The following is a 17,712-nucleotide window of genomic DNA, read 5'->3' on the forward strand; positions in this document are numbered from 1 at the left end:
GTTTTTATGACTAAGAAACTAGTGAACTGGGTTGAGATTTGGGAGAGGATTGATTAGTAAAGAGGTTCTGCATTAGTAAAGAGAGAGGCTCGGTTAGCATAGGAAACATTTAAGAAATGATACAGGATGTTAGGAGAGTTTTGGCTTCATCAATAAAGGAAATATTGAGTGTTTTGGTCCCTAGAGTTTGTGCCCCCCTTACATTGTTAAAAATTCATTTTTTTTATTTTCATTCAGAAATAAATATTTGCCCACCCTACATCTTGAAACCAAAATCCTTATCCCCTCCAATCTACATTTTCGTGAATTGACGCTGCTGGTGTGAAATTATAAATAGTTTTGCAGGAGCAGGAGATTTGAATCGGCAATCGGGTCGAACCATGACTGCTTCCCTCGGTGTTTACATTGAGATTCAATAGACATGGGGGGGGGTGATATCATCTTAAAATGTACCTTTGGGGGAGGATATAAGGTAGGGGTTTTCAGCAATGGGTAGTTTCATGCCTTTTTAGAGAAAGACTGGTTTAATTCACATAGTGGTCCTCAGTTTTGTTCATTGTGTGAGAACAACAATGATTTAGATTAAATTTTGTTCAATTGCAAGTAATTGAGGGATCTGAGGGGTGAAAAATCTGGGGTTCGGCTAAGAAAGAAGAAATACATGATGGGCATTTTCAAGAGAAATTGCTAACTGGGTACAATACTCGCCATTGTGGGAAGTGTGTCGGTATGGCGCTGCATTATAGTTTTGACTATTGGGGAGAATAAGGAAAGAAGAATTAGAAAGGGAAGGGGAGAGTCCCTTACTGTGATTCTTTTTTTTACCATGACCCGTGCAGCACTAGTTAGAATGTTTGATATTATATTGGGTATTTGTGGGTTATTAGAAACCCATGCACGAATTACGCTTAGGTTACATCTCAGAAAACAGGTTTCATAGCTACAAAAACAAGTGAGGGATGATACAATGTATTGGACTTGACAGAATGCATTGGACTTGTACAACTTGGGCTTTATATTTGCACATAAGGTGTGGAGGTTGTGTTAGGTTAGGTCTCCATAATTTTGTTCCTAATGTATTATTTTGTCATCATCTTTTGTTATTTTTGATTAGGATTAACCTAACTTTACTTCTTAGTGTCTTTCCAATAACCGACAAGTACCTTATATTGTTTCGCCTGTTTACAGGGTTTTGACTAACTTGGAGTTGCGATGAAAAAAAAATACTTGTATTAATTTATTTGCCATTTAATTCCTTAGGACACTTCATTTTCCATTGACAAATTCATATTATTGTTTAGTGTAGTTGCAATATATCCAATTAGTTTTTACTATATTCAACTTGGCTTTAAATCATAAACTTTATGATACTTCTTTTTACATATATTTAGCTGAGTCAAGGTTCTCAAAAAATGACTTAAAAGATTGCGTTTTCCAAAAGTAGAACTAAAGGTGAATGTCCGATTACAAATTTAAAACGCAAAGCAACAGAGTAAAAAAAGGGAAATTGTATTGAACCATGCACACAAATGTTTGAAATCTGGCACTACATACAACACAGCAATTATACTTTAAAAATACCGTTGTTCGCTTTGACTTATTGAAGCCGAAATAGTTAAACACGAAAGAACTGGTTATATTCTTGTTAAATGCACAGCTGTTTTGCACAGAAGTCGGTCTTGGGTATTTTGCGAAGTTTTTCTCAGTCACATTAATATTTTCTCTACGACTTTGAAGCTTTAGTTATTTTTAAGAATCAACAGATTGGTAATGTTTGAATTTTAACCGATAAAAGTGTTGTTTTAAGGAATTTGCGTTGCTTATTTATTATCTCGGTTCAGTGTGGCAACACTGGCAAAAATTATTACAAATAAAAATTACTATTTTCTTCGGTTCCTGAATCAGCAGATCGGTATTGTTTGGATTTCTACGGACGAAAAGTATTGACAATTTTAACGAATTTATTTTGTTTATTTATTATCTAGCAAAATTGGCGAAAAATATGATACCACCCTAAACTTAAAAATCAAGTGAGCAAGTATGAGAAGAAAATTCATATTAAATGACAGTGAGAGGTGGCAGTTTGGGGTCAATCGAACAGGATAAGGGAGAGATGGTAAGAAACGACTTACAGGAAGTCGAAACCTGGGGGAAGTAAAAACATCAGGTTTGGCAGAATTAGACAAGTCCCATTATAGTCCCTTAAATACTACGGCTGGGTTTGCCATTTCGGGAGGGGTTTCTGTGCCCTCGAAATATCGAGATTTTTATCGCAATTTCTTGTTTTTCAAGACTTTCACATTGCCCTCTCCGCAACAGATACTAGTTTACGATCACGTTCTATAAAATAATAAGTTATCAACAACAACAAAAACGATTTCTTCAAAAGGAAGTGGTTAATTGGTTGTTGTTTGTTTATGAGGGGGGGGATCTTTTTAAGGGCAATCTCTTGTTTTGTTTTTTATTTGCACATTGCCTTGTCCGCAACAAATACTTGTGCATTATCACCTCCTATAAAATAATAAGTTCTTAAGAACAAAAAAAAATGACTTTTTCAAAGTAAAGTGGTGAATTTGTTGCTTTTTTTTGGGGGGGGGGGTATCTCACCATTTTTATTTTTCGTATTTCTCAGGTATGAATACTTAAGGTCAGTGAGTTTTACTTCGATATATCAGAAGCATCCTAGTCATTAATATTTTATCTTTCACATATTTCTCGTAGCTGAACTTTTAAGTGGGCTCAAACCTGGGGGACTACGGGGGATGCAGCCCAAACTAGGCTGTTGGGTAATGCCACTCTTTTTATCGATTATGGCTGATTTTAAACGATACTTCTGAGGAGAAGGGCAAATGGCTTCAATTGGGGAGCAGGGGGCTTATGCTCCCAGATTTCTTGCTCCCTCCTAGATTTTGAAAATATTTTTTTTCGGGTTATTTTTATAATTGAAAATGCTTTTAGGGGTATTTTAGTCGGAAAAAAACTACTAAGTAACCCTCCTAAATATTGGTAAATTGCTGCGTCTGGGGGGAGGGCAACTCTGGAAAACGTAAATTTAGGGGATGCTGTAGTAAAAACAAGAAACCTTAAGAATTGACGCTAGGGTGGGATTGAAGCCTTAACCTGCTTGCCACTCTTCTTAAATTGCGTTTGTCACCATTCACTCTATAGAAAAATTTATTATTACGTAGTAAAAAAAAACACATTGTCATTTGAAAGAAAAGAACCATTTTTTGACATGATAACTCGTGCAAGGAATTTTTTCTCCAATCTTGATATCTGTATTATACAAATACAGTGGCGAAATTGAAAATAATTTGCTGAGTAGGTTAAATACTGTGGCGGCATTCCTCATTTGGATCTGCCCCTGGCTGTTTTCTGAATACCGTTATTTTAATATCAGACGGGAAAGGCGGGCCAGACGGGAGCGTTTCAATCGGATGTTAGTAGTCTTTGAGTATTCAAGCTAACAACATGCCTATTTTTATGTGATTTTTTGCTGGAATATTTTATTTTAGACTTATTTTGGTTTTTCCCTTCGAGGCTTTTTGGTGTGATTGCGTGATGGATATAGTGAAGGACGTGCCATATTTGGTGATTTCACCAGGAATTATTTAAAGGATACAGTGACACAGCCTTGCTTTGTTAGGCTAAAAAGCGTTGTTTTTATTTTGTAAAATTTATGCTAAATTCTATCTCTGGAAAATTTCTGACTTGGGATGAAAGGAACTTTCAGGGTATAAGCCTAGAATTGGGATTTTGTGAGAAGGAAACGTGTTACGGAAACCATTCTTAATTTATAATAAACATAATAGGCCTAATTGGAGTTGGCAAATTTTAACTGTAATTCCACTATACTTATACTCAACCTCCCTAATGTACAAATACACAGGGTAAAATCCTAGGTTAGCTACTTTTGGCTATCTTGGAAAGGGGTTAAGTTAGTAAAATGAAACTTTCAGTAATTAATCCAGGGCCAAAAACATGCACTGGGAAGGGATTGCCAAGCTTCTATGTTAACCCTCTTCTGATTTCTGGTCTCATCTTTCTCTTTCTCTGGTTTTGGTTCTAAAAATCCCATTCCTATTATTTGAGTAGAATTTTAAGCTATGTCAATGTTTTTTTTTTCGATATTCAGGAAATGTATTTGTAGATCTTTGGAACCTCATGAACTGGGCAAAGTTTGAAGCTGAAAACGGTTTTTTGTTCTTAATTTAAGTTGAAGATCTGTTTTGCAAGGTTTCACTTCCATAACAAAAGTATTTTAAAGGTCATTTCCCTCTAGAGGGAGGAGTGGTGGTAGGTACTTCAATTACCTTCCCAGGACATATTTTATTCTGTAGACCCATCCCTGAAAGTTTCGTTCTTCTTACCTAACCCCTTTCGAAGATAGCAGTAAGTAGCAAAACTATTTACCATATAGGGTGAAAATCCAGTATCCAATTGAGCAAAATTATGGACCATCACATCTTGTTAGCAAAAGGAAATTGGGAAAGTTATATATTTTAGAGAAAAGCTGAAAATCTAAGCTATATGCCTATTATTAGTTTATTAACTTAGCCAACCTACAAGGACCTCGTTTTGGAAATACGATTTTAAAATACCAATTATTCTTTTTTGATTTTGTTTTTTCATTTTTTCAGTTCTATTCACATATCAACAGGAAGTTGCCTTTCTTCTGAATCTAAAAATGTTACTTTACTACTTGATATTTGTTCTTAAATAAGAAATATTAAACATAATTTTTAATTGCTTGTCAAAACAGAGAGAGCACATTTTAATTTATGCTGACAAATTATTGGTGAAATCTGACCAAGAAAGGTGGGGTTCTTGTTTCTGCCCTCAAATTGCATCATGTTGTAGTAAAATAGGGGTGGTCCGAAAAGCCATGGCCATTTTTCCAGAATGCCAAAGAAGAGTGGTTCCTCCCTAAAAGAGGTCTTTCACCTTAACTAAAATCACATATTTTCCATGTTTTTTTTTAATTCTTGATTTCTTAACATTGATTCAATTGACGGATACGTGGTTGTACGAGTAGGGGGATGGAGTGAATTATATTTGGAGTCGCTTCACAATATTACGAACTAAAAATTCTTCTGCATATTACGAAATAAGAATTGTTTTCTAAACATGTCTCCTTTTCAACAGCCCCAATTCTAGGCTGATTTTACTTTCAGCAGTGGATCTCTGGCCCGAATTGGAATAAGGTTCTAGATGAAGAGCTATTTGCTATCTTTCAAAAGTAAGCCTAGTCATTTTGGGACAACGAAACTCACAAGAATGAAAACAAAACCTTAGTTGTGCCCCTATAAAGTGTTTTAAGTTCCTATTTCTACTCCTTCCCTATTTGTAATGCTTAAAAATGGTTTAGGAGACAGGTATAGCCCTTGGCCTAAATAGGTCCACTTTTTTAACCTTTGAAAAATTATTTTCTGTTAATTTGAGCTGTAATTGCTCAACGTAAATTAAAGCCATGGCTTCAGTTTACGTTGGGATTTTATTTTTAGGCCTATTCAAATTTGACGCAATTTTCCAATCTCTTGTCTGTTATAAAACTCAAAATACTACTTGGAACTTGTATACTGTAGGTCTGTTTCTGGAATCTTAGTTTTAGAGTAAGTTTTGGCAAGGTCATCAAACGGTAGTGCCCTTAGGAGGGAGAAAGGGTAAATACTTTAAAAGACTCCTAAATATCCCATTTTCTAGTTTTTCATTGGTAAATTGATCCGTAAGCTTATGCTCGGAAATGTTCTTTAAAGTTTCATTCAAGCAACTCAACTACTTACCAAAAATCCCCTTTTATAGAATTTTACCTGAATTTGGGCTAAGGAATACGTTTTCAAGCTTCTGATACCACCCATTGCCTTTTGTAAGGGTTGAAACACCAGCATATTTTAAAAGTTTGACATGGAGCTTTGCTTGGTTACTTACGTGTTATCTTGACTACACTCAAGCAGTTAAGTAAGGCTAATCATAATCAAATATACCTAAATATAATACTTTAATAATAAAATTATGGAAAATACAACAGAGAATCATGGAAAGCAGTCTGTCCAAAACGTATTATATTAAATACCTAAACAACTCTGTATATTAAATATTTAATTAAAATATACCTGGATTGGAGTTTATCTCTCTCGGCTTTAGGTGACTATATGAGAGTGCACATTGAAAAAACGGTTTTAAACAGATCGAACTTCTTGAGTGTGTTCGGGATACCACGATAAGTACCCTCGCTTTGTTGTTTCCAAGGCGTCTCCCAAGATTCGAACTGCATTCGAATCTTGAATTTAGATCGAACAAGATTCGATATTACTTCAATTTTCGCAGCTATGACCTATTCCCCTGGTTCGTAAACCTTAAAAGCGACAAAGTGAAGAAGCATGGGTTTAAAACAACTTGACATGCTTTATTTGTGCTGTTGATTTAATTTTGTATGCTTTATTCTCTTAGCTCAATGTGCCCCCAAGGTTATGAAATGGTGTTAGGTTATAGGGCACTAGAATTGAGTTAATGGTAATTGTTTGGTTTCATTAAATAATATTTAATTAAGCTTCCGATTTATTGAGTTTTTTTGCTTGTTTGCATACCAAAAAACTTTCTAAATAATTTAGAAAGGTAGTTCTCATGTTTAAAAAATTATGGTTAAACAGAATTAAAATGTCTTTTCAAAATCCACGTGAAAAATTCCAAGGGTTTATCTACTGATGCCATTGCTTGTAATTCGGGTTGTGAAGTCATAATGTCCCCTTCAGAAGATGTTTTTATGTTCCCCCTGTTTGAAAGGGTGTATTCAGTATATACATAACAGGTTTCTTTTTGAAGGCTGAGAATTTCGCTTAGGAATGTGTTGGGTCTTTTCTAACGGGCTCGTGGGAACGCTCATTGAAAATTTATTGGGAGGGAACAGGAAAGGGAGTTTAACCCTTGTGGTTTTCGGGAAATGTTGCGAAAACCCGTGGAAGGTGATATTTAATTGATCTCTAAACTAGCAGGGGGTAGCTACGCCTCCGCCATGTATGCGCCTGCTAGTGATATTGTTCGTTCGTAATGCATTTATTAGTTTTCTGTCTTGTTACAAATTTATTTTATATTTAGATGCCATGACCAGGGGTGCAAATTCGTGAAAATATGGAGGGGTTTCCGTTGAGATTTCGGAAATCTAGGGATTTGCATTTAAACGAAAACAAAACCTTTTTTTAATCGCCCTCCCCCCCATTGATGGCCCAGGCAATGAGGCAAGTTAATTTCTATCAAAGATTCAGGTAATAAATCATGTTTGTCATTCTGCTTTTGGAAATGTGGAATTTGTAAAGGCAAAATGCCCTCGTTAGTAAGCGGGCAAAAGAGGAAAATTTCCTCTTCTGAGGAAATGAGCACATCCTTCTGATTCGTTTGAATTATGTCTAAAAATACATTCTTTCTTGGCACAAAATCATTTTAGTTAGTACCAGGGTTGGATACAGAATTAGTATCCTGGGGTGTATCGATGAAAAATTTGGCTGTCCAATTGATACTTTTGGCCCCTTCGACCCCACAATTACTGTAATTTTGACCTCCTGGGGGCACTTGCCCCTAAAACAGTCTTCTGGGTCTGGCCCTGTACAGTACCACCACCTCCAAACCTTAAACCTCTGTGCACCTCAATCTTAGTGGAACTTCAGTTCTGATCTACGTGAGATATTCTTTTGTCTTCTAAATGTTTAATCTTCAAATTAGGTTGCTCACTATTTTGATTTTCTTATCATTTTTTAATCAAATGTCGAAGCCATTTATGGTTTCTGTTTTTATACAATAATCTTTTTGACCTAAATGAAGTGATTAATGCTCAGTATCTGCTTTTACTTGTTTCCATAGAATGCTGTAATTTTTGTTTTTTATTTAATGTTTTTAGTTTCAATTTACTAATTTTGCAATCTCAATAGACAATAGCAGTATTCCATGGTGGGGTGTGCGTGAATTTTTTAGAGTACTTAAGTCTGGGAAAAGTTGCTTTTTGCCTGTTGGGATATATGTATGTTCTTTCCATTAATAATTTATTTTTCTTATCATTTGGGAGACTAAAGCTATGAACTATTAGCAAATATATCCAATATCTGGACGAACCGAGAGAATATTGTTCCTCCAAATAAGACCTATGTTAAATTCGGTGGCGGTTTTGGTCTCGAGCCCCCGGGTCTGTGCCAGGACAGTATCCCCTCTGTCCTCTAAAAAAAACTTGACAAGACTCGGTAGTCTTAACAAATGAACAAACCTCCTTTTTATACAATCCTAATAGGGGGGGATTAATTCCAGGTTTGTTTCTCACTCAATTGGACTAGCCTACATGTCTTAGCTTTGTCTACAATTAGCCATGACTTGATGCCCATAACTATTCCATTTTAATTCAAATAATCTACCGTAATACTTGATTAATTCATCTTTTAACAGTTTGCCTTTTGTAAACGACAACTCTGCTAAAAATATAATTTAAAGAATTTTAATATATTTCTATTTCATTGACCCTTTTCGTTTTTTATCCCTCTGCATTAGTTCTGTAAAAAAGACCAGAATTAATATGATAATCCGTTGATATGATGTAGCCAAACATATTTTGCAACGACCTTGTTGTCAATTGTCCTTTAAAAAGTAGAATGTTAACTTGTTTCCTTATCGGTAAAAACGAATTGCATAAATAATCTTGTCTTCACTAAAACGCAACCAGTGATGATATAGACGGATTGGAATGTGAGAACCAACAGCGCCACAGGCGGAGAAAACGGGAACTATTTGCCACTCCTTATGAATGTGTCTAGTTCGGCCTTGGCGGGTCGCCCGGCTTCATTGGAATGTCGTCAAAAACCGTTTTGTTATTGGCATTAAAAACGCCCGGACCTGGTTGTATGATAACTATTTTCAATATGGCTGTGGGGAACCGGTTTTTTTTAGTGATCGTGCCTGTGAATGAAAGCCAATTTTTAGTTTTTTGCTTGTAGATTTTTGAAGAAGTTTGGCTTTGGAATGACAAGAATAGTCTGTCATGCGTGGACGGGACTGGTGAAGTAATCGCTTGAAAATGTTATTTTCAATTAACTATAGGTGTTCTTAATTAAAACAGGACAATTATGAAAGAATAAGTTTCGAATAATTTGCAATTGCTGGTTAGATGGAATACGATTGCTAATGATAGGGGCCTTTTTGGTCAGTTGAGACCATAAGTTTTTTTCAGAACCGTTCAAGGGGGCGTGGGGGCACAGGACAGGATTGAATAGACGCGGGGCCTGATTATATCTTTTTGGGCCCCTCTTTTTATATTAAATATTTAAATAAAATATACATGCATAGTGGTTTACCTACATAAACTAGTTTAAGTACATAGTGCAAAATATCTTTAATATAGGACTATACTCATTAAATTCAATAAATTTGACGTGAACTTTTACGGGTATAAGTTTGCTATATTATATAATAATAAATACATCAATAAATATCATCCAGCAACAATGCAAACTTAAAATTAGTATAGCCTTTTATTGGTGATGTGAATAACTCATAATGTATCTATTATCGTCAAAAACAGTTTGTTTTAAAGTTCAAAATCTTTTTTGTTCATTTCAATGGTAACGCAGGGCCCAATCCCCCTTCATCCCCTGTGAGACAACCGGGGCAGCTGCCCTGGTGGGGGAGGGTTCTGTCCACATTGATCAAATTTTTCACTTTGACTCGGCCTTAGTTTATATTTGAGTCGGGCGGGGGCGCTGTAATTAATTTTGCCCCCGGTACCACCCACCCTACCAACGGATCTGTTTTTTTTTATTTGTTTGGTTAAGAATTATTAATGTACATCACAATCGAAAACATTTGAACCTGATGTAATTATAACTATTTCCGATATGACAATCAGAAAAAACGTTTTTTGTTTGTGGTTGTGCCTATGAATGAAAAGTATTTTAGTGTTTTTTTTTTGTTTTATCTAGGCCTGGACAGGGGAGGCAGCTGCCTTCCTCCAGTTTTTCTAAGATTAAATTCATTGTATTTTTATGGTTTTACCCCCCTACGGTATAACTGCCTCCTCCTCCCCCCCAGATCATGAGACCGAAAACGGCTACTGCTTAAATCATGGAAGTCTTGTCCTAAATTAAAATAGTAATTGTAAAAAAATAAGTCAAACATTTTTGGTCAATGGAAACCGCTAGATCTTTAATTGGTTGGCTCTAAAACTATGAAAATAAATTCAGCAATAAAAAGACCATATGGTATGCAGTAATAGTCTGATAAATACCCCAATTTGACTAAACGCATTCCACGCATGCACAGTTGGTATATATGATTAATCTGATTTAATTAATTTAGAGAACCTCGTTAAGATCAGTTTTTTTTTTAGTCGTGTCAATTCTGGACATAGGTCTACTCTTTCAGGTATATTTGATATGTGTAACCATCTTATTTTTTCAGTTGCCTGTTTGATAAAGTATTTTGATTTTCACTTTATCTGTACCCCTATGTTTGAATATCGCTCGAGAATACGGATACTAAACGACTTCAAATACTTCTAGAGTCTACACAGGGTAACCGGTTTTACAGCGGAAAACACACACATATATATGTATATATAAATATATATATATATATATATATATATATATATATATATATATATATATATATATATATATATATATATATATATATATATATATATTATGAATTGAAAATGGAATAGTTATGGGAAAAGTCAAGTCATGGCCATTTGTAGAAAAAGCCAAGACAGATTGTCCAATCAAGTCAAGGTTAATTTTACCCCTTTGATTGCCGTTGTTACTGTCTCCCTCTTATGCTACACCTCTCAAGCATGTCACTACACAATGCCGAACTAGAATCTCAACCTTGTTGGAGGGTCTGCCCCTGGGAACACACGCTGGTTGACAGTAGTTTACTTGAAAGTTTTCAACTATACTTGAAAATTTTCCTCTCATTCATGTCACTCCACAATGCTGAACTAGAGGCAACCTTTTGAGGTTCCATCAGGGGAGGGGGAATCATCGCCAGGATGCTGACAATTATGTTGAGAAGGAGCGTTACAAAAGGAATGTAATTATACCATTTTTATTTCCGTTAGTTTTGTATACAACCTAGGGCCATATATGGGACAATCAGGGGAGTAAGGCAGGGGATGAACTGTAACGAACGCTATTTTAGCCATGAAAAAAGCACGAAACTAGCAATTTAAAAATACCTCTTTGTTTTAGTGAGGAGTAAAAGACTAATAAATATATTTGAAATAGCATTTTTTTAATGTTTTAATTAGGGGTGTTTAAATGCTAAGTTTCACCCTAATGGGCCCTTATCCATCAGCTCTTGAAGTCTTAATGAGGGTACTTTAGACTTTCGGCTTCAAAGTACGTCTAGCTAGTCATTTTGATATTGGCTTTCTTATTCTGCTCTTCTTTTATTTTGTTTTTTCACTTCTACCTTTAATTAAATATGGAGACAATTTCTAGTGTGGAACTAATCATTTCATTAATTACTCCTAAAGTGAAAAATGAGACATCAATGCTGTTTATCGAAGAAATTGATTTTCCTTATTGTTCGGGGTTAGGGGTTGTAAACTTACAGTTACGATGATGCTCAATGGTGTATTTTTGAATTAAATTTAACACCATTGCGGAGGGATTTAAGACTTTTGAAATCTTCAAAACTTTCTTCTTGCAATTATAGATTACTCTGCATTTTCCATAATTATTCCATTTGTATTCCATAACATTCCATAATTACGATACAAGAAATATTTATACAAGAAATCATATTTGGCTCATAATCTGGGGTCTTCTGTTTGGAATAATCTGCGGCTAGCATTAGGGAGTCTATCACTTTCTACGGGATTAAAAATAAATTGAAAACATTTTATTTAACTAATAGATTTTGATGGGCGGGAGGTTTTTAATGTTTAATTAGTAGTTTTTTGGGATGGGGGGGGGGTGAAACTGGTAAATAATATTTAATAGGACTATTTTGTTGTATTGTGTTCATGTGTATGTGTTCTTGTTTTTATATATATAAGATAGGCTAGGTGGATAATCATGAGTTGTTATGTTTAGATATTTTTATATAAGATATAAATCATAACATGAATTGGCAGCACAAGTTCATAGGACTTTCTTTTTCCTGCAATAATTTATAAGTGGTGTCATTTTTATTTATGCTTATATTGCGGATGAAAATAAAACCTTTCTAACTATTTGGATCCTAGATGAAAACTTATTTTAAAATGTTTGACAGTTTCTTCTAAAACCGTTATTGAAGTTTCAGCTGTTGTGGGATTATTTTGCAACTTCAGCTAAAACTATGAGAAATAAAACTGAACTATGGCTAGTGTGGTGGCTGTTTTAATTATTGGGCCTTTGTATGCAGTCATTATCGAACACCCGAAAGGATTCATATTGCATTAAATATTGGATAAGTTACTACAAAATACGGATTCTATAGGGAAGCTGAAATGGGCATTTCCTCCTTTCGATGCGGTTTATTGATAACAGTGGTAATGTGGAATTTAAAGGAAGCATTTAATCAGTATTTCCGGGATGTGCAAAATGTTGTACATGAACAGTTTTTCATTCAAAATCTGGCGTTTTTGATACCCTACATTTTTTTTTCAGTGGTTCGATTTTTGTCGACTTGCATTTGGCTTGGTGCTAACTTTACGATTGTGTTTAAGTTGAGAACAGTCGTCTATGCCTTTAATTGTAAGTTTCTATATAGTTAATATTAAAAATATATATGTCCTAGCTGAGTGGTTGGCGTGCTGGCGTGGGAATTCTTTGTCCAAGGGCACGGGTTCAATCCCAGTTGTGACCAGTTATTTGGTTTGGGACGGGGGTTGGTAGCGTGACTGTAAGCTCAGCCAGAGTCGACCCAGCTCTAAATGGGTACCTGGAGAAATCTGGGGAAGGTAAGCAGAAAGGGTGTGTGAAAGCCCCCCATTTTACTTCCTGGCTGAAGGGCCATGAAACGGAGATCAGCACCGCCGGTTTGGACTTTAAGGGTCTAGTCCCGTTTTTTTTACTTATGTTAAAAATATAAGACTAAGAAACGTCAAAGTTTACTGGAAGACAACCTAATAAAGTCCCCGGCTTTGAATTGGGTTCAAAGCTGGGGGGAGGAGGCCTGGGGGGTTTACTAATAACTTGTGAGATATTAAGGAGACCTAGATCAACGAAGCTACTAGTTTGGTTTCTTTTAAATTTAAAAATTGCATTTTTTACCTAATAAAAATCTCAATAAAAAGTTCAAGGTGGCTCATTCGAACAGACGAAAAACGAAGATCATCTATATAAAAGGCAAATTAAAGGGGATTGGAATCAACGCCATATCCACTGGAGGTGTTACCATGTTTGGATACCCTCCCTCCCTCTGAAATTTTTGTTTGATGCGTTTTGTAAAGTTCGTTTAGTGAAAAAGAAAGAAAAAATAACCTATCTTTTTTTACGATTAAGCTACGGTTTTGACCACAGGGAAACAGGGATGACTGAAAAAAAATACATCTTGTGAGTCAATTATGCCCATTTAATATTCTTTATACTGGCTAATTATTTCACACAATAGGACTGATCAGATGGAATATAAATTTTCACTGTTTTTACAGGCTTAAAATTTCAAACGGGATGACCAATGAGGATTCGAAAAGGCCAAGCTGTTCGGTTTCTCTTGACTAGCTCGTGGAAATCTGTCAGAGACGTGAACCATTTAAATTGAAGCACGGTTTACCACAGAACCAAAGGAAAGTATTGCCTCTTTTTCTCTTTTGTGTGACAAGTCTAGTTTCGTAAATGTGATTTTGCTTAGGAAATGGCACTAGTGACATGCGACGACAAAATTGGAATATTGACAAACTGGAGATTATGAGAAGATTTTGTGCAAGTCCTAGTGAAACCGGCCTTCTCAGTGATCTGCAGATTTGTTTATTCCTCTGAGATCATTGTGAAAGCTGATTTTAAGGACGGTTCGACTGTTGAAATTTATATTTGTGACGATGAGTAAACTGAATGTTCCTTTCGATCTTCCATTTGTGGTCAAAGTTGGTTGGTGAGTTAATTTTTCTTCGTCTCAAGGATGCGAGGTGTTAATGTTGCTCTTTACTTTGCATGAAACAATATTTTTTTAAGTTTAATTCGTATAGCATTGAACAATACTTCAACTCAATCCTTGAGGACACGATTCAGTCAGTCCTACATCAGATCGACTATTTCGGTTCAGTTTGGGGGGAAAAACTGGATCACAATATACAAGAAATGGTGAGCATTAAGCTCTTAGGAGCCTTTGTGGTTAAAATAATAAAAAAAAAAAAATGAAGATTTGATTTTTTGGAAAAATGAAGATAAGTAAAAGTTGTGGAATGTTTTATCAAAGTAAGATCGTGGGGATTAAACTCTGGTCAGGACGTGAACCGCCATTTAGTTTGTTTCAATCTTGAGATTTAATTCAACTCCATCAAGATAAGTGTAAAGAATTGGGAATATTTTTCAGCGGGATTCTCTTTAATAGAGGATATTCATGCACCCACTAATCCGGGTTGCAGCAGTAGATCGCAACCTAGTAAGAGACGATCATGTCCAATACTAAGAAATATAATAACCCATAACTCCTAAAAATAGAGTCAGATCAAAACAAGAAGTACACTTTAGAACCGCCTTGTCCAAAACCCCTATATAGGGAACTTACCGTCCCTTGGCTTGAACAACAAGAGAAATATATTGGCTTGAAAAATCAAGAAAAGTGCTGCAAACATGGTATTCTGCATACACGGCATCTTTTTTTCTTTTCCTCAGATAGCGGGGCACTGGAATATCGTAGAGGGCTGTTTAATGGCTCATTTTAAAGGAAATTGATGTGGTTAAAAACCTTCTGTAATAAAAAAAAAAATTAAAAATAGAATACATTTTTTACGAAAAACTGCATTTTTCATGTTCAAGATTGATGAATGACGTCATAATCCTATGGCTGTAGCCAGAAACTATTACAATGCTATCCCAGATACCATTCTTACTATTATAATTTAGAAAATGCCATAGACTTTCCTGTTTGTTATAATTAAGAATCTGGGTTGCAGATTAGCTAGCAACCTATTAGGCTGTATGGAATTTTACTCCCCAATCATTGTAAAGTATTTTTATACTGAAGAAAAGATTATATTTACATTAGACTATTAGGTGGATTTTTTGTAAATCTATATTGATAAGATCCTATTTAGTCGCTATTGTTTTTTTTTTTTTTTTGCAATGGCTCAGTTCGTTCTGGCACTAAAAGATACGGGGGATTTGCCATGAATAACATTTTTCTAGTGAATCCTCTAAAAATATAAACCTAACAACCTGAGGTTGAAGAATAGGGTGTAATCTAAGGTGCTGTCAGTGGATCAGATACCCAAATTAGTTGTTTGAATGCGGCTTTCGAGTTTTTCTCAGAAGAGCAGCAACTCTAAATGTCCTCATGATTCATGATCATACATCAAAGAAAAGGGGGCTGTTTGATCAGATGATGTCAGCGCAATGGGGATGCAACACAAGACGACTTGAGCTGTTTAAGGCCTCCTTAGGATCATAGTTCTTTCAGGCACCTTCAGTTCTGAAGCATTGCCAATGCAAAAGTTAAACTTTGACATAAAAGCTGAAGGTGGATTAAAATGAATATTAATTTTGAAAATGAATAAAAATCAAATATGCAAAAAAAATATGTATGAAAGTAAAGAACAACATTAAAACTTAAATATTTAGTAATTAATCTACCTAATTAAGTAATTTAGTAATTAAGTTGATGCTTGCCAATATCACACTCCTTACGCTACAGTGACCTCTGTTTCTCGTTGCTTCGCGATTAAACCATTTCAGATTAGCCGTATTGTAATAAAAATTTTGAAATAAAATGCGTCTTAGTCCATTAGTTAATTTATATTAGAAGGCTTAGAGGTTCCTGAACTTCACGCTGCTAAAGATGCCCATTGTCTGGGTTTATAAATGAGGGCAGCTAAGATAAGATAAGATTTATTCATCACGAAACACACATATAATATTACATTTTACTATTTCCCCAAAGGCTCTTTGGCCTGTAAAAAAGGGGAAAATGAACGAGCCACTTACTCAGAGAAGAAAAAAAAATCACTTACTCACAGAGAGAAGAGCAAAAAGGAGAAGAGAGGAAAATATAAATAAAATGAAAAACTATAGAAAACAAAACTAAATAGACTAATAGATTGAATAGACTAAATTAATTATGTAGATCTGTAGATAAAATAGACTCCAATGAAATAATAAGGAAATATATATGCATACATACACGCATATACACATATAAAAAGAGATAAAATAATTTCTAAGAAGCCAATGAATTTTGAATAATTTTTTTTGAACAAACCGAATGAGTGGCACCTTCGAGCTGATTCGGGCAACTTATTCCATACAATATAACTCGCAATTAAAGGATTAAAGTCTGACCTTACACAAGGAGTAAAAGGAACTTGAATATGATTTTCGGTATTGCGAAGATTATAATTGTTCTGATCAGAGGTGAAAGATGGCTGAACACTTAGGGGACGGGGGAGGTCACCATGAAGCTGAGAAAAAGTAAAACATGCACACGCACGAAAGAATATACAGTGACTCGAGATCGAGTAATGGGATAACTCTTGAACGGTTAGTTTCCTTAATGAGGTTTCTAGCTTTATTATAAACCTTAGAAAGTGGTTTCAACAGTGAAGGAAAGGTTGACATCCATACTATTGGACAGTAGGAAACGTAAGATCGGATCAAGGAGTGAAAAAGGATTTCCAAAATTGATCCAGGGAAAATATGTTTGAGTTTCCTTAAAATACCGAGACTCCTGCATATCTTCATTTTAATCAAATCAATGTGACGCTTGAAAGACAAGTTTTCATCAACAAGAATGCCCAAAAAACGAACATATCGATCTTTAGATCTGTGAATTATCCCATTTGGGTGATGAATTTCTGATAACTTGGGATAAATCTGAGAAACATGCGAAAATATCAAAAAATTGGATTTTGAATAATTTAGGGTAAGAAAATTAGCATCAAGCCATGAAATTACTCTCTCAAACAAGTATTCCAAGTTTATTTGAAGCTCGGATTCACAGTTCCCCGAAGTGCCGAGTGTGCTATCATCAGCAAAACAAACAAGGACATCAGAAGATGGCGAACTATAGCTGGCACTATGGGCAAGGGAAGGTTTAGGATGACAGAGGCTACAGCAATGAATAGGTTTCTGCTTTTTTACTGCGTAAAAAAGATCATTTATATAAATCAAAAATAGCACTGGCCCTAAAACTGATCCCTGAGGGACGCCAAAATTCACTTGTGATTGACAGAAATTAAATTGTGGATTGACAGAAATTAACCTATCATTCAAATAAGATTGAAACCAAGAAAATACATTACCCCTAATGCCAAAACATCTTCGATAGAAGAATTTCATGGGTTAAGGAACCGAATGCCTTGCGAATATCCAGGAATATAGCAGCCGGAATTAATCCCGAATCCAATTCAGAATGTATAAAATTCAAAAGGGTCATACAGGCACGCTCAGTGGAGTGCTTCATTCGGAAACCAAATTGAAAATCATGAAGAAACTCTTTAGATTTTTAGAAATTTAAGCAGGCGAGAAAGCATAGCCTTTTCGAAGATTTTACTAAATACTGATAAAATTGAAATTGGTCGATAATTTGCTG

The 17,712-nt window shown here is 35.2% G+C and overlaps 1 long non-coding RNA gene across 1 annotated transcript in view; it reads left to right on the plus strand.

The window, feature by feature from the left end:
* LOC136040314 (uncharacterized) overlaps window positions 1–17,427 on the plus strand; it is a 39,986-nt gene extending 22,559 nt beyond the window's left edge. Inside the window, exon 4 of the long non-coding RNA XR_010620686.1 lies at window positions 13,619–17,427. This is a non-coding gene — a long non-coding RNA (uncharacterized LOC136040314). The remainder of the gene's footprint in view (window positions 1–13,618) is intronic.
* The last annotated feature ends 285 nt before the right edge of the window (window positions 17,428–17,712 follow it).

The sequence above is a fragment of the Artemia franciscana genome, chromosome 20, assembly GCF_032884065.1.
Source record: "Artemia franciscana chromosome 20, ASM3288406v1, whole genome shotgun sequence".
Taxonomy (NCBI): Eukaryota; Metazoa; Arthropoda; class Branchiopoda; order Anostraca; family Artemiidae; genus Artemia; species Artemia franciscana.